Source organism: Clarias gariepinus, chromosome 15 (genome assembly GCF_024256425.1).
Source record: "Clarias gariepinus isolate MV-2021 ecotype Netherlands chromosome 15, CGAR_prim_01v2, whole genome shotgun sequence".
Classification (NCBI taxonomy): domain Eukaryota; kingdom Metazoa; phylum Chordata; class Actinopteri; order Siluriformes; family Clariidae; genus Clarias; species Clarias gariepinus.
Genome location: NC_071114.1, coordinates 26,520,429 through 26,538,056, shown reverse-complemented (window position 1 = coordinate 26,538,056; position 17,628 = coordinate 26,520,429). Strand labels below are relative to the sequence as shown.

General features: G+C 43.8%; 4 non-coding genes across 4 annotated transcripts; 1 reads left to right on the top strand and 3 right to left on the bottom strand.

Moving 5' to 3' along the window:
* The first annotated feature begins 8,200 nt into the window (after positions 1-8,200).
* On the top strand, positions 8,201-8,293 carry trnai-uau (transfer RNA isoleucine (anticodon UAU)). Its single transcript is given in 2 exon segments — positions 8,201-8,238; positions 8,258-8,293. It is a non-coding gene; the product is annotated as a tRNA-Ile (tRNA).
* A 5,089-nt stretch (positions 8,294-13,382) lies between these two features.
* On the bottom strand, positions 13,383-13,475 carry trnai-uau (transfer RNA isoleucine (anticodon UAU)). Its single transcript is given in 2 exon segments — positions 13,383-13,418; positions 13,438-13,475. It is a non-coding gene; the product is annotated as a tRNA-Ile (tRNA).
* A 547-nt stretch (positions 13,476-14,022) lies between these two features.
* Positions 14,023-14,115, bottom strand: trnai-uau (transfer RNA isoleucine (anticodon UAU)). Its single transcript is given in 2 exon segments — positions 14,023-14,058; positions 14,078-14,115. It is a non-coding gene; the product is annotated as a tRNA-Ile (tRNA).
* Positions 14,116-15,930: 1,815 nt separating this feature from the next.
* On the bottom strand, positions 15,931-16,023 carry trnai-uau (transfer RNA isoleucine (anticodon UAU)). The gene is given in 2 exon segments: positions 15,931-15,966; positions 15,986-16,023. It is a non-coding gene; the product is annotated as a tRNA-Ile (tRNA).
* Positions 16,024-17,628: the final 1,605 nt, after the last annotated feature.

Here is a 17,628-nt window from a genome sequence, read left to right as displayed (position 1 = left end):
GTGACGTCATGCTAGTTCAAAGTTTTTTTTAACTAGCGCTCTGAGAGTTAATCACTCTCCAACGCTTATCTCATCGCTCCAGAAATCGATTAGCGCGCGGTACTTATAAGGCAGTACATGTGAAGCAATGCCGAGGTTGTGAGTTCGAGCCTCACCTGGAACATGGGTTTTAACCCATCACTGTGTGGTGGTGCACAACAAATGCTAAGTTATGTAGTGATCTGACTTAATTCTAAATGCTAGGTTGGGTGTCAAAAACTAAAAAAAGACTCTCATTTACACACAGCGCCACACACATACCGTACCTCAAGGAAATCCTTACAGTCACAGAGCAAACAGTACTCTTACTTTCATCTCACCTGCAAACCTCACCTAGTTTGGTAAAATGAGCATGCAATGGGCAGTGGTAGTTCGGAGGGCTATGTTACTGATCGGAAGTGTTTCACTGTGCTGTAATGGATATGTGACAAATAAAGGCTTAACTTTAAGGTCACCCATACTCAGTTATGTTGTAGCGCAGCCACATAAAAGGGCATTTTAAACAAACAGGGAAATGGATTAAGGAGCTAATGCGGCTCACCTGTGCTTGTAAATTTGCCCGATCTGGTTTTATTTGTCCCCATTGACTGTGTTGGTCACTCGGTAAGCTCTCGCGAGCATGCGCGATCGCAGCGCGAGGGAACCCGGAAGCGGCGTCGGGTCACGTGTGCCGGTATAAAGCCGGAACCGGCAAGTGGCTCAAGACGGAGAGATTTACCCAGCGCGCTGTTTATTCTGAGAGAGAGTTTGTTTGATGGTTCTGAAGGAGTACTTTTCCCCGGTTGGATTATTCCTCATAGACACTTACAATTCACCTCTCGTTCCGTTGCTCGAGCTCCCGGATTTGTCTTCGATACCGGTGAGGCCGAGCCAATCTCTCCCGTGCATCATTTCACACACTGCAATATCATTAACTCTGGACAATCATACACGCACTCACACACCCGCATACACCATACACATTGTTCATATTTGTATATATTTTGTATATATTGGTTTTTGGTGCACCTTGTTTGTTTGTTTGTTTGTTTGTTGGTTTAATACACGTTGGTTTGGTTTATATATAGTTATTGTGTCGCGTCTTTACTTGTCCTGTCTTGATTGCGCAATACCGGAAGTGTTGTTTAAAAACCCGTATTTTGATTCTCGACCCCGTAGCAAAGTAACTAGTGGTTTAATTAAATCCAAGTGTTACATAGTGGTGGCCCGTACGTACGGGGAATCGGTATTTTCGTGTATTTTCCGGTTTTGTGTGTCTTGGCAGAACAAAATGGATGCTAACATTGCTAATGCTAATGCTAGTGGTGCCGTGCAGGCCGACCTTGCTGTAGCTAATAATGTGCTGGAGGAGGTAGATGATGCATTTGTTACACGCCGTAACCCTACAGCTGAAATAACCTCATTGATTAGTTCACTATATATATCTGACAGACATGATGATGATGATGATGATGATGTGTCTGATATTAATGTTGTGCATACATTGCAAGCTGAACTGAATCAATGCAAGGAGGATATGGGGGCGCTTACTGACAAAGTGAACACGTTGGAGCAGGATTTTAGACAATCCGTAAACAGCAGTTTGAACAGGGAAACCAGTTTTCGGGACGCAGTGGACGCTAGCTTAGAAGGGCTGGAGCGCTACTGCCAAGAGGCCCTGGAGAAACTGGAAAGAGCTGTCACTGACTGTTTTCTGCGACGTGACGTACTCTGGGAAAACCAGATGAAAAAACTACGGCTCACAAGTACGCCCACCATCCAAAGGTTAAAGGCCTACACCCCTGCATCTCCGCAATCTCCTGTTCTACATTCTCCCAGCACGGCGATCACAGCATCTACAGCAAAGGTACAGCACATAAGCAGGCATGAAACATACGACATTCCTCCTTGTGTCCAACCACACGCTTCTGCCCAGCTTACCTCCTCAGTTTCACCCTCTTCTTCTTCCTTTTATGGGCGACCACCCATCCGCCTGGAGTTTCCAGCCTTTGGCGACGCTTCAGAGACAGCGGATGTTCTTAACTTCATTGAACAGTGTGAAAACTATCTGGAGATCAGACCACTGCCCAGCCCAGAACTGCTAGGAACCCTCAGCACGGTGCTACGAGGACCTGCTCTGAGCTGGTGGAAGGCAGAGAAAGGCAAGGTGAAGGACTGGAAGTCTTTTAAACAGGCATTTATGGCGGCTTTCTTACCAGACGACTACCTCACAGAAGTGGAAGAAAACTTAAGGTCTCTGGTACAGCAGCCCAGTCAACGCCTTAGAGACTTCGCCTATGACTACCGCGCCCTCTGTATGAAGTGGAAGCCTGATATCTCAGAGGAAGAACTAGTGGGGCGAATCCTGAATAACATCAACCCAAGAGTGGCAGGATGTCTGAGAGGAACAGTGAACACCGTGGAACAGCTTGTGAAGATAGGTTCTAGGGTGGAAAAAGACTGCAAGAGCTCCAAAGACTATTGGCAGAAGGTGGACTCCCAGCACAACAAGGAAAAGAGTCATAAGAAGGGAGGTGAGCGAGTTCTTTCAAAGCACGCAGCGGGACTCTCCATTGCTCAACCTCTGGCAACTCCTTCGCTTCTCCTGGTTCCAGTAACAGTGCAAGGAAGGAAGGTGAATGCTGTGGTCGATACAGGAAGCTCCTACACGTTGATGAGGGAACATCTATGGAGGCAGCTCTGCGAACAGGAAGTCAGGTGTGATGTTCCTTCTCCTCAGAAGTTTGTGATGGCTGATGGGAAAACACACCAGGCGCAAACCCAGAGAAGGCTGCGTTACAACTGGCACACGATCGACTGTGAGCTAGACACTTACGTCATGAGCAACTCTCACCTGGCTTTCCCTCTGATCGTGGGGCTGGACTTCTTAAAAGCCACAGGAGCGACCTTGGACGTCGCACGCGGGGAGTATGGGCTGAAAACAGAGGAGGGAGTCACTTATCATCCCTTCATAATGTCCCAACCCCACGCTGCGCCATCTAAGTCTGCTCAAAGGAGACACCCTCATCTCCCGGCTACAGCTAACCTTTATCTAGCCTTACCTGTGACTCCTGAGGATCTCCTATGTGCGGAGGAAAACTTTAAAAGTGTGACATCATGGGACACCGACAACGAAGAGGAGCTGCAGAAACTAATGGCCGCTTGGCCCCGCACCACCTCCAACATCTTGGGCAAAACAGCATTAGAGAGACACAGAATCACTTTATCTGACGACACCCCATTTAGATCCAGAGCGTACCGAGTATCACCCTTAAAGAAAAAGATTATAGAAGATCAAGTCGACCAGATGCTGAAGGACAACATCATCGAACCTTCATGTTCGTCATGGTCGTCACCTGTTGTTTTAGTACCTAAACCCGATGGGACTTACCGTTTCTGTGTAGATTTTAGAAAATTGAACAGCAAAACCAAACCTGATGCATATCCAATGCCTTTAATACACGACATCATCGAATCACTGGATGGCGCCTCCTGGTTCTCAACGTTGGATCTGCAATCTGGTTACTGGCAGGTGGAGATGGAGAGGGACAGCTGTGAGAAGACTGCCTTCATCACTACCAAAGGTCTGTTTCAATTCCGGTCCATGCCCTACGGACTCAGAAACGCAGCTGCAACGTTCCAACGACTGATGGAGAAAGTCTTGGCAGATCTAAGAGGAAAGTATTGCTTCGTCTATATAGATGACATTATTATTTACTCACAATCACTAGAACAACATAGAATGCATCTCAACGCAGTATTTTCCAGACTCACCCAAGCCAATCTCTCCCTCAACATGAAGAAGTGTCATTTCTTCAAAAGGCGGCTGAAGTTCCTCGGTCATGTCATCTCTGAAGAAGGTGTGCAGTTAGACCCGGAGAAAACCAAGGCGGTGGCAGAATATCCTCCTCCACAAGACTTAAAATCTCTTCAACGTTTTCTGGGTCTCGCGGGCTGGTATCACAAGTTCATTCCCCACTTCGCAGACATAACAGCTCCATTAAATAATTTAAAAAGGAAGGGAGTAAAATGGGAGTGGACCGAAGAATGCCAGAACAGTATGGATGTCATCAAACATGCACTTCAAAACCCCCCAGTACTAATACAACCGAACCTAAATCTGCCATTCCAATTGCACACCGACGCCAGCGAAGTGGGCCTGGGAGCCATCCTCACCCAAACTGCAGCAGAAGGAGAACGAGCAGTAGCTTACGCCTCACGAATGTTGAGAGGAGCTGAGCAGAATTACTCCACATCAGAAAAGGAGTGTTTGGCCGTGGTCTGGGCTGTAGAAAAATGGAGGCACTATCTAGAAGGTCGTGCTTTCGAGGTCTTTACCGACCATGCCGCCCTGTCATGGGCCTTCAACTGCCCGAAAACCAGCTCTCGTCTCACCCGATGGACGTTACGCCTACAACAGTTCGTTTTTACAGTACATCATAGAAAAGGCTGCTTAAATCTGGGACCAGATGCGCTATCCCGGGCGCCCCCGCCATTAGAAGTGGGCACCGCTCCATGTCTCGCCATCACAACCTCTAAATGTTCATCCGACTTACCAAACGACCTGTGCGAAATAACTCAAGCCCAACATGAGGACCCCACCATCACGAAGCTGCTCTCTAATGACCAGCCACGAAGCACAAGGGAGCAGAGGGTCTCGTTCGAACATCACCAAGGGGCGTTATATCGCCGGGTACCGGTAAGACACGGAGAAAAATTTCAACTAGTTGTCCCCCAGTCATTAGTAAAAAACTTTTTACACTACTATCATGACAATCCCTTGGGAGGACACCTGGGGCAACTAAAAACCCTGCTGAGGTTACTAGATGTGGCATGGTGGCCTACGGTGCGGAAAGACGTCTGGCACTATGTGAGAACTTGCAGCGTGTGTCAACAGTATAAAACAGAAAACACTAGACCTAGTGGGCTACTACAGAGCACGGAGGTTCCAGAGCCAGGACACACCGTGGGATTGGACATCATGGGTCCTTTTCCCCGAAGTAAAAGGCAAAATGAATATCTGCTGGTGGTGGTAGATTATTTCACCAAATGGGTGGAGATGTTTCCCCTCAGGGATGTAAAGACGCCAAAACTGGTGAAGGTTCTAAGAGAGGAGATCTTTACTAGATGGGGAGTACCCAAATATCTAGTTTCCGATCGAGGTCCCCAGTTTACGTCTCAGCTACTGGCACACCTCTGCCAAACCTGGGGGAGCGTCCAAAAGCTAACTACGAGCTACCACCCACAAACGAACCTGACGGAACGAGTTAACCGAACTCTGAAGACAATGATCGCTTCATACGTCGGGGACCATCACCAAAACTGGGACCAATGGTTACCAGAGCTCAGATTCGCCATCAATACGGCCCAACAGGAAACTACTGGAAAGACACCTGCAGAACTCACACTGGGTCGGCAACTAAAAGGGCCACTCGAAAGGCTCATGAATCACCCTCCAACACCGGATCACACAGCCTACTCATTACTGGACCGACAACAACTTATCATGGAGGAGGTGAGACAAAGAGTAAAACAACAACAGTCCAAACAAGCTAGATACTACAATGCCCGGAGAAAAGATGCGCACTTTAAACCGGGAGATCTAGTTTGGATAAAAACTCACCCACTCTCCTCCGCAGCGAAAAGATTTTCTGCCAAGCTAGCGCCCAAGTGGGAGGGACCAGCAGAAATAAAAAACAAAAAGGGACCAATTAACTACACAGTGTCTTGGGGCAATCCACAAAAAACTGATACAGTGAACGTGGTTAATCTGAAGCGCTTTTACGGACGTTCTCCTCAGACGCCGGAGGCTTGGGGGGGGGGTCTATGTAGCGCAGCCACATAAAAGGGCATTTTAAACAAACAGGGAAATGGATTAAGGAGCTAATGCGGCTCACCTGTGCTTGTAAATTTGCCCGATCTGGTTTTATTTGTCCCCATTGACTGTGTTGGTCACTCGGTAAGCTCTCGCGAGCATGCGCGATCGCAGCGCGAGGGAACCCGGAAGCGGCGTCGGGTCACGTGTGCCGGTATAAAGCCGGAACCGGCAAGTGGCTCAACACGGAGAGATTTACCCAGCGCGCTGTTTATTCTGAGAGAGAGTTTGTTTGATGGTTCTGAAGGAGTACTTTTCCCCGGTTGGATTATTCCTCATAGACACTTACAATTCACCTCTCGTTCCGTTGCTCGAGCTCCCGGATTTGTCATCGATACCGGTGAGGCCGAGCCAATCTCTCCCGTGCATCATTTCACACACTGCAATATCATTAACTCTGGACAATCATACACGCAATCACACACCCGCATACACCATACACATTGTTCATATTTGTATATATTTTGTATATATTGGTTTTTGGTGCACCTTGTTTGTTTGTTTGTTTGTTTGTTGGTTTAATACACGTTGGTTTGGTTTATATATAGTTATTGTGTCGCGTCTTTACTTGTCCTGTCTTGATTGCGCAATACCGGAAGTGTTGTTTAAAAACCCGTATTTTGATTCTCGACCCCGTAGCAAGGTAACTAGTGGTTTAATTAAATCCAAGTGTTACAATGTACTGATCTGTCTAAATTCTAAGTGATTCTAAATTCTAGGTGGTCTCACCAGTATCCTGTATGTCAGGATTTGATTCTGCATGAGTGGTGTTTGCATTTTCTCCCTGTGCTTGTGGTTTCCAAATCAGAATTAGAAATAGTTTTATTGCCAAGTATGCTTGCACGTACAAGGGATTTGTTTTAGTAACAGAGCTTTCATAACAAAAAACAAACGACAAGACAAAACAGCACGACACAAAAAAAGAAAAAAAAAAGTTTGCCATCAAATGGAGTTGGGTGTGAGATACTTTTAAATAAGTTATATAAATATCTGAAATCTGTGGTATTATACAGTATATTGCACTGTGGTACTGTAGACAATATTCCACTGCTGTCACAGTGCTGTTCATGATGGTGAGTGGGGGGAGGTGCAGGTGGGTTCCTCCTGAAGTCCACAATCATCTCCACTGTTTTAAGCGTGTTCAGCTCCAGGTTGTTGTGACTGCACCAGACAGCCAGCTGCTCGACCTCACTTCTGTATGCAGACTCGTCACCATCCTGAATGAGGCCAATGATTGTAGTGTCGTCTGCAAATTTCAGTAGCTTGACAGTGGGGTCTGTAGAGGTGCAGTCGTTGGTGTACAGGGAGAAGAGCAGTGGGGAGAGAATGCATCCCTGAGGGGCTCCAGTATTGGTGGTGTGGCTGTTGGACATAAATTTTCCCAGTCTCACTAGCTGCTGCCTGTCTGTCAGAAAACTGGTGATCCAGTGACAGATAGAGCTAGGAACAGAGAGCTGGTTAAGTTTGGTCTAAAGCAGTGCTGGGTGATCGTATTAAAAGCTGATGAAAAGTCTATAAATAAGACCCTTGCATAAGCCCCTGGTTTGTCCAGATGTTAAAGTATGAAGTGCAGTCCCATGTTGACTGCATCATTAACAGACCTGTTTGCTCTATAAGCAAACTGAGGGGGTCCCGTAAGGGTTCTGTGATGTCCTTCAGATAGGCCAACACCAGTCTTTCAAATGACTTCATGACCACAGATGTTAGGGCGACTGGTCTGTAGTCATTAAGTCCTGTGATTTTAGGTTTTTTTTGGAATGGGGATGATTGTGGAATGTTTAAAGCACAAAGGCACTTCACGTTGTTCCTGTAATCTGTTGAAGATCTGTGTGAAGATGGAAGCACAGCACAGGATTTCAGACAGGCTGGTGTCACGCCGTCTGAGCCTGGAGCTTTCCTTCTCTTTTGTTTTAGAAAGATCTGGCAAAGACATGCAGGGTGGGCTAATTGCCCATCATAAGCGAGTATGTGTGCAACCTGTCCAGAAGATAAATATGGATGTACTCCACCATCGTGCCTCGAGTTCCCTGGGATAGGCTCCAGACCTGCTGGTAATATAAAGAATGACTAAATAATATAAAAGATTAAATAATATTGATGTCAGCAAAAGTCTACCTGTTTATAGTACTTTTGTCTTTAAACACACAACAATGGGTATGCTAGGGAATGTACACACACACGTTCACAATTACCCTTCCCTGCATGTCTTCAAAAACCCAGTAAGGACAGGGAGACATGCAAAACTCCACTCATACAGAAACAAACCCTTAACCATTCAGGTGTGGGTGGTAAAAGCGTTAAAGACTGGCTCCAGTGGCGCAATCGGTTAGCGCACGGTACTTATAAGGCAGTATATGTGAAGCAATGCCAAGGTTGTGAGTTCGAGCCTCACCTGGAGCATGGGTTTTAAACCCATCACAGCAAAAAAAAAAAAAAAAGTTTCATGTTAAGAGATGTGTGTAGGTAGAACCTCAGGGTTCTGCTGCGTTATCTACACTACATTTTGTACATCTACATCCTGGACCATTGCACAAAGACACTTTAATAACTTTGCACACCTACCTTCACAACTACACTACATGTTTACGTTTACATCCTGGACCAGTGCACAAAGACACTTTAATAACCTCTGCACAAAGACACTTTCTTCTATGCATATTTGCACACCCAGTACAGTATATTTCAATTTGTACAGTATATTTCTATTTTTATGCACATCATATTTCTTTGTACAGTATATTTCTATTTTTATGCATATCATATTTCTATTTTTATTTTTAGTTCCATTTTTTTACTAGCACATTTCTATTTTTTTTTTAGTTCTATTTTTTCCTAGTTTAATTTAATTTTTTTATTTAATTTTTTTATCGTATTCTTTTATTTATATTTATTCAATTCAATTCAATTTTATTTGTATAGCGCTTTTAGCAATTTTCATTGCCGCAAAGCAGCTTTACATAGTCAAAAGAATTATTTAAGTTTGTATGAAATGTGAATTTGTATGAATCAAAATGGTCAGTTTGTCCCTGGTGAGCAAGCCGAGGGCGACAGTGGCAAGGAAAAACTCCCTGAGATGGTAATAGGAAGAAACCTTGAGAGGAACCAGACTCAACAGGGAACCCATCCTCATTTGGGTGAAACAGAAAGAGTAAATGATCTGCATTTATACAGTGTGTAGGGTGGGAGGCAGTTCAGCTATAATAGCTGATGTTAATTGATGTTAATATGGAGTCCAGGTAGTTATTGAAGACCCAGGTAGACTTGTAAGAAGTTCCAGTCATGAACTATCGAACTGTCAAGTCCCCAGAGAAACAGTTGCCAACACCAGTCAAGGCCAGAACCATTTTCTAGGTAGAGAGAATCATTCCCAGACACCAGACGCATCCCAGAGAGACACACGGGGCATCCATGTGACGAGATCTTCAGCCAGAAGCGGGGCACCAGGATGGGTCAGACAGGTCCGGAGGGCAGAGGGAGTCTGGATCACTGGCAGCTCAGGAACGACATGTGTAGCTCGACAGAGAGAGAGAGAAAGAGTGAAAGGGGGGGACAGGAGGAGAGAGGAAAAAGAAAGAGGGGGGGAAAGAGAAGAAGAGGAGAGATGGCAAGTTAGGTATGGTCACAGTCACACAATGTATAATGTGAATGTATATTAACTGTAGAGTGCAAGCAGAGACTCCGGCAGGACTAACTATGACAGCATAACTAAAAGGGAGAGCCAGAAGGAAACACAAACATGAGGGCTTCCTGACATGTAAAGCAAACAATCACCTCACCGTCAGCAAACCTGAGTGATCAATGAGAGTGAGGAAGACAGCATCCAAACATACCAGTTCACCATAATACTCTACGTCCATGAGTCCCCCAGATCTGCTCCTTTACCTATGGCAAATCTATTTCTAAAAATGCTTGGCTAAATAAATAGGTTTTTAGCCTGGACTTAAACACTGAGACTGTGTCTGAGTCCCGAACACTATTTGGAAGACTATTCCATAACTTTGGGGCTTTGTAAGAAAAAGCTCTGCCCCCAGCTGTATTTTTCATAATACGCGGTACTGACAAGCAGCCTGCATCCTTTGATCGAAGTAGGCGTGGCGGATCGTAAGACACTAGCATTTCGCTCAGGTACTGCGGCGCGAGACCATTTAATGCTTTATATGTCAAGAGTAGTATTTTAAAATCAATGCGAAATTTCACAGGGAGCCAATGGAGTGAAGATAAGATAGGGGTGATGTGCTCATATCTTCTGGTTCTGGTGAGGACTCTCGCTGCTGCATTCTGGACTAGCTGAAGCTTATTTATGCATCTAGCTGAACAACCAGACAGTAAGGCGTTACAATAGTCCAACCTAGAGGTGATAAAAGCATGAACTAGTTTTTCTGCGTCGTTTGGCGACAATAAATTTCTTATTCTGGCAATATTTATTTCTTATTTGTAAACTTTAATTCTCTTTTAGGGTCAATAGCAGTCGTATAATACATTTCACTACATTTCGTACTGTGTATGTTTGTGTATGTGACAAATAAAATTTGAATTTGAATTTGTTATTAAGAACCACATGCTAACCAATTACAATCTGCACATATAAGCTTGGCGCAGCTTTCCTGACACAACACTTTATCCATGGGACAGTTGTGTCACTAAACTGCATGCAGGGGCTAGGGGTGCAAACTGGCTAAGAATCAAACTCAGGCCATATGCATAGCAGGCAAAACACCTACTACTAAGCCATCAGTGCCATATAAAGTTTAAGATGATTTAAGTATTTAACTGTTTATTATAACACTGTGACCAAGTGTGTGCGCGTAAAGCATTTTTTTATTTTGTGTTTTTATGTGTGTACAGTACATACCTACACCCACACAACAGTGTTATGGCTCAGTGTTATGGCACCTTCTGCTGGAAATAAATTCGTAAATATTAGACCTGATGGCATCAAACGAGGTCTAATGTTAATTTATCTTGGCTAATTTTTCTTGTTTAAGAATCATAAACTGTCATCATTAGGATACATGAAATTTAGTTGTTTTACAGAATTTTTTAAAAAGTAAAAGAAAGTAAGAAAGAAAAACTTCCTTTTACCACATCAGTTTACCTCGGCTTGGGCCCTATCCCAAATACCGCCCAGCTCCTGCTTGGATTCCGCACTTTAGTGACGTCACTGAGGTTTCTATATCCTGTGATGGGGTCCGACATTTGCACACAGACCTCAAACTTTGGCCATGAATAGGTGGACTAAAGTTAGGATTCTATGATAAGTTGAATAAGTTGAATATATATATAAATATTATATAGTTATTTAAAGACTAGCGTTTTGTAGCTCAAATATTTCTCAAATATCCGCCATAAGAGATGGTTAGTCAGAGAACAGCGTCCGCGCGCAGAAAGGGTTTGTTAGCTCACACTGCCTCGTCTTTAGTGCGACGTGACGTCATGCTAGTTTAAAGGTTTTTTTTAACTAGCGCTTTAACAGTTAATCACTCTCCAACGCGTATCCTGAGGGTGTGAGTTCGAGCCTAACCTGGAGCATGGGTTTTAACCCATCACTGTGTGGTGGTGCACAGAAAAACAAACTCATTTACACACATGTACCTTAAGGAAATCCATACAGACACAGAGAAAACAGTACTCTACTTTCATCTCACCTAGTATGGTAAAATGAGCATGCATCGGAGGGCTATGTTACTGAAGAAGGCACTAAACCCTGTCTCCTTCAGTATTCTGTTCCATGGCAGACCCCAGTTACCCTAGGATATGCAAAGAAAGATTTTCACTGTGCTGTAATGTATATGTGACAAATAAAGTTAACTTTTTTATAAACTTTAAAGTCACACATACGACATTAATTATTGTGTTCAGGACATGCCTCCAAATGACATCCAGAGTCCAAGACTGTCCCATGAGCAGGGACAACTTTGTAACTTTGGTTGTAGCATTTGTGTAAGACATGCTTCAGGTGAACATGCTTCACCTGGAGCATGGGTTTTAACCCATCACTGTGTGGTGGTGCACAGAAATAAAAAATCAACATTTCATGTTAAGAGGTGTGTGTAGTTATGTAGTGATCTTTCTAAATTCTAAGTGATTCTAGCTGGGAAGTTGGGGTGGAGTATCAAAGACAAAAAAAAAAGTTTAGCTCCGTAGGTGATAGCTGCTGTTTGCTCACTAGCTTTACATTGCACACCACACACCACTGGTCGACATCTTTACATTTACTGTACACCCTTATCTGAAGCAACTTACATGCTTTGAACGTATAACATATCAGAGCAGTTGAGAGCCTTGCTCAAGGGCACAAATGGGATAATTCGTTGCCCGTGGGGTTTTGAACCAGAGACCTTCACGAACTATAATCTAACACCTTACCCACTTAACTTTCCCTGCACCCCCAACACCCTGTTAGAATTTGAATTATTCAGGGCTGTATATCATATATAGCATCTCATTTCACTGCATTTTGTACTTGCTATGAATACACACGTGACAAAGCTTAAATCTGAAATTTCTCTGAGTCTGTGTGAGTGGCGGTACCTCAGGGAAATCCATACAGACACAAAGAAAACAGAATTAGTAAATGAATGCACTGATGTTAAAAAAATTAAATTGTCATATTGGATATATATCTCCATGTCTTTTACTTTCATCTCACCTGCATGAGCATGCAATGGAGTGGTAGCTCAGAGGGCAATGGCACTGAGTCCCCAGCTTCAAAAGAAGGTACTAACATTTGCACGTGCACGTTATGTTGTTTGTAAAAAAAAAAATTATAGCCTTCCTCTCTGGGTTAGCTAGTTAGTCCTTGTTAATTTATGTTGTTAAAAAATTTATGTTGTCAGGTCAATCTGTCTTGTCTCCGCTAGCCAACTAACTAGGCCTCTTAGTTAGCTAGTTTTAGCTCTTCTGTTAATTTATGTTGCATGTAGCACCTTGGTCCTGGAGGAACGTTGTTTCGTTTCACTGTGTACTAACTGTATATGGTTGAAGTGACAATGTAGTCATTAGCTCTGGGGCTAGGTGGAAGGTCTCAGAAGATAGATATGGGTGTACCCCACCATTGTACCTCGAGTTCCCTGGAATAGGTTTGAATTAAATCATGCTTGAAAACCAAAGTTCAACTGTAGTATGATTGAAAGTTATTTACTATGTCAGTGGGCTGCTCTTAAAATCGTTGCTCCAAGTGATGGCTTAAACTCACAACCTTAGCATTGTTTGACTTGTGCTGGTGTTTAAGTACAGCAAACAAACCAACTGCTTGGAGGGTATGTAATTTGATGTGAAAACACCATACACTGAAGAACCTAGGACCCTGTAGCTGTTTGTACCCTTATTGTAACATGATTCCTTTACATTGAAAGTTATTCTTTAGTAAACATGTGTGCTGTACTCAGAGCCTCCGGGTAAGGCTTGAACACACAACCTCGGTATTGATTCATCCGTATTGTTATATTAGTACCAGATTATCTTACTTTGATGTTGGGTTTAAAACCCATGCTCCAGGTGAGGCTCGAACTCACAACCTCGGCATTGCTTCACACGTACTGCCTTATAAGTACCACGCGCTAACCGATTGCGCCGCTGGAGCCAATCGAGGCTGGCTCTAGGGGACTGGTGCTGAGAGCACCACGTGTAGTCATTAGCTCTGGGGCTAGGTGGAAGGTCTTAAAAGATACTGTAGATATGGGTGTACCCCACCATCATGCCTCGAGTTCCCTGGAATAGGTTTGAATTAAATTATGCTTGAAAACCAAAGTTCAACTGTAGTATGATTGAAAGTTATTTACCATGTCAGTGGGCTGCTCTTAAAATCGTTGCTCCAAGTGAGGGCTTAAACTCACAACCTTAGCATTGTTTGACTTGTGCTGGTGTTTAAGTACAGCAAACAAACCAACTGCTTGGAGGATATGTAATTTGATGTGAAAACATCATACAGTGAAGAACCTAGGACGCTGTAGCTGTTTGTACCCTTATTGTAACATGATTCCTTTACATTGAAAGTTATTCTTTAGTAAACATGTGTGCTGTACTCAGAGCCTCCGGGTAAGGCTTGAACACACAACCTCAGCATTGATTCATCTGTATTGTTATATTAGTACCAGATTATCTTACTTTGATGTTGGTTTTAAAATCTGTGCTCCAGGTGAGGCTCGAACTCACAACCTCGGCATTGCTTCACACGTACTGCCTTATAAGTACCGCGCGCTAACCGATTGCGCCACTGGAGCCACTCAAGGCTGGCTCATGGGACTGGTGCTGAGAGCACAAGGTGTAGTCATTAGCTCTGGGGCTAGGTGGAAGGTCTTAAAGGATACTGTAGATATGGGTGTACCCCACCATCATGCCTCGAGTTCCCTGGAATAGGTTTGAATTAAATTATGCTTGAAAACCAAAGTTCAACTGTAGTATGATTGAAAGTTATTTACTATGTCAGTGGGCTGCTCTTAAAATCGTTGCTCCAAGTGAGGGCTTAAACTCACAACCTCAGCATTGTTTGACCTGTGCTGCCGTATAAGTACCGCAAACAAACCAACTGCTTGGAGGGTATGTAATTTGATGTGAAAACACCATACACTGAATAACCAAAGACTCTGTAGCTGTTTGTACCCTTATTGTAACATGATTCCTTTACATTGAAAGTTATTCTTTAGTAAACATGTGTGCTGTACTCAGAGCCTCCGGGTAAGGCTTGAACACACAACCTCAGCATTGATTCATCTATATTGTTATATTAGTACCAGATTATTTTACTTCGATGTTGGATTTAAAAGCTGTGCTCCAAGTGAGGCTCGAACTCACAACCTCAGCATTGCTTCACACGTACTGCCTTACAAGTACTGCACGCTAACCGATTGCGCCACTGGAGCCAATCAAGGCTGGCTCTAGGGGACTGGTGCTGAGAGCACCACGTGTAGTCATTAGCTCTGGGGCTAGGTGGAAGGTCTTAAAGGATACTGTAGATATGGGTGTACCCCACCATCATGCCTCGAGTTCCCTGGAATAGGTTTGAATTAAATTATGCTTGAAAACCAAAGTTCAACTGTAGTATGATTGAAAGTTATTTACTATGTCAGTGGGCTGCTCTTAAAATCGTTGCTCCAAGTGAGGGCTTAAACTCACAACCTCAGCATTGTTTGACCTGTGCTGCCGTATAAGTACCGCAAACAAACCAACTGCTTGGAGGGTATGTAATTTGATGTGAAAACACCATACACTGAATAACCAAAGACTCTGTAGCTGTTTGTACCCTTATTGTAACATGATTCCTTTACATTGAAAGTTATTCTTTAGTAAACATGTGTGCTGTACTCAGAGCCTCCGGGTAAGGCTTGAACACACAACCTCAGCATTGATTCATCTGTATTGTTATATTAGTACCAGATTATTTTACTTCGATGTTGGGTTTAAAAGCTGTGCTTCAAGTGAGGCTCGAACTCACAACCTCGGCATTGCTTCACACGTACTGCCTTATAAGTACTGCCCGCTAACCGATTGCGCCACTGGAGCCACTCAAGGCTGGCTCTAGGGGACTGGTGCTGAGAGCACCACGTGTAGTCATTAGCTCTGGGGCTAGGTGGAAGGTCTTAAAGGATACTGTAGATATGGGTGTACCCCACCATCATGCCTCGAGTTCCCTGGAATAGGTTTGAATTAAATTATGCTTGAAAACCAAAGTTCAACTGTAGTATGATTGAAAGTTATTTACTATGTCAGTGGGCTGCTCTTAAAATCGTTGCTCCAAGTGAGGGCTTAAACTCACAACCTCAGCATTGTTTGACCTGTGCTGCCGTATAAGTACCGCAAACAAACCAACTGCTTGGAGGATATGTAATTTGATGTGAAAACATCATACAGTGAAGAACCTAGGACGCTGTAGCTGTTTGTACCATGATTCCTTTACATTGAAAGTTATTCTTTAGTAAACATGTGTGCTGTACTCAGAGCCTCCGGGTAAGGCTTGAACACACAACCTCAGCATTGATTCATCTGTATTGTTATATTAGTACCAGATTATTTTACTTTGATGTTGGGTTTAAAATCTGTGCTCCAGGTGAGGCTCGAACTCACAACCTCGGCATTGCTTCACACGTACTGCCTTATAAGTACCGCGCGCTAACCGATTGCGCCACTGGAGCCACTCAAGGCTGGCTCATGGGACTGGTGCTGAGAGCACAAGGTGTAGTCATTAGCTCTGGGGCTAGGTGGAAGGTCTTAAAAGATACTGTAGATATGGGTGTACCCCACCATCATGCCTTGAGTTCCCTGGAATAGGTTTGAATTAAATTATGCTTGAAAACCAAAGTTCAACTGTAGTATGATTGAAAGTTATTTACTATGTCAGTGGGCTGCTCTTAAAATCGTTGCTCCAAGTGAGGGCTTAAACTCACAACCTCAGCATTGTTTGACCTGTGCTGCCGTATAAGTACCGCAAACAAACCAACTGCTTGGAGGGTATGTAATTTGATGTGAAAACACCATACACTGAATAACCAAAGACTCTGTAGCTGTTTGTACCCTTATTGTAACATGATTCCTTTACATTGAAAGTTATTCTTTAGTAAACATGTGTGCTGTACTCAGAGCCTCCGGGTAAGGCTTGAACACACAACCTCAGCATTGATTCATCTATATTGTTATATTAGTACCAGATTATTTTACTTCGATGTTGGATTTAAAAGCTGTGCTCCAAGTGAGGCTCGAACTCACAACCTCAGCATTGCTTCACACGTACTGCCTTACAAGTACTGCACGCTAACCGATTGCGCCACTGGAGCCAATCAAGGCTGGCTCTAGGGGACTGGTGCTGAGAGCACCACGTGTAGTCATTAGCTCTGGGGCTAGGTGGAAGGTCTTAAAGGATACTGTAGATATGGGTGTACCCCACCATCATGCCTCGAGTTCCCTGGAATAGGTTTGAATTAAATTATGCTTGAAAACCAAAGTTCAACTGTAGTATGATTGAAAGTTATTTACTATGTCAGTGGGCTGCTCTTAAAATCGTTGCTCCAAGTGAGGGCTTAAACTCACAACCTCAGCATTGTTTGACCTGTGCTGCCGTATAAGTACCGCAAACAAACCAACTGCTTGGAGGGTATGTAATTTGATGTGAAAACACCATACACTGAATAACCAAAGACTCTGTAGCTGTTTGTACCCTTATTGTAACATGATTCCTTTACATTGAAAGTTATTCTTTAGTAAACATGTGTGCTGTACTCAGAGCCTCCGGGTAAGGCTTGAACACACAACCTCAGCATTGATTCATCTGTATTGTTATATTAGTACCAGATTATTTTACTTCGATGTTGGGTTTAAAAGCTGTGCTTCAAGTGAGGCTCGAACTCACAACCTCGGCATTGCTTCACACGTACTGCCTTATAAGTACTGCCCGCTAACCGATTGCGCCACTGGAGCCACTCAAGGCTGGCTCTAGGGGACTGGTGCTGAGAGCACCACGTGTAGTCATTAGCTCTGGGGCTAGGTGGAAGGTCTTAAAGGATACTGTAGATATGGGTGTACCCCACCATCATGCCTCGAGTTCCCTGGAATAGGTTTGAATTAAATTATGCTTGAAAACCAAAGTTCAACTGTAGTATGATTGAAAGTTATTTACTATGTCAGTGGGCTGCTCTTAAAATCGTTGCTCCAAGTGAGGGCTTAAACTCACAACCTCAGCATTGTTTGACCTGTGCTGCCGTATAAGTACCGCAAACAAACCAACTGCTTGGAGGATATGTAAT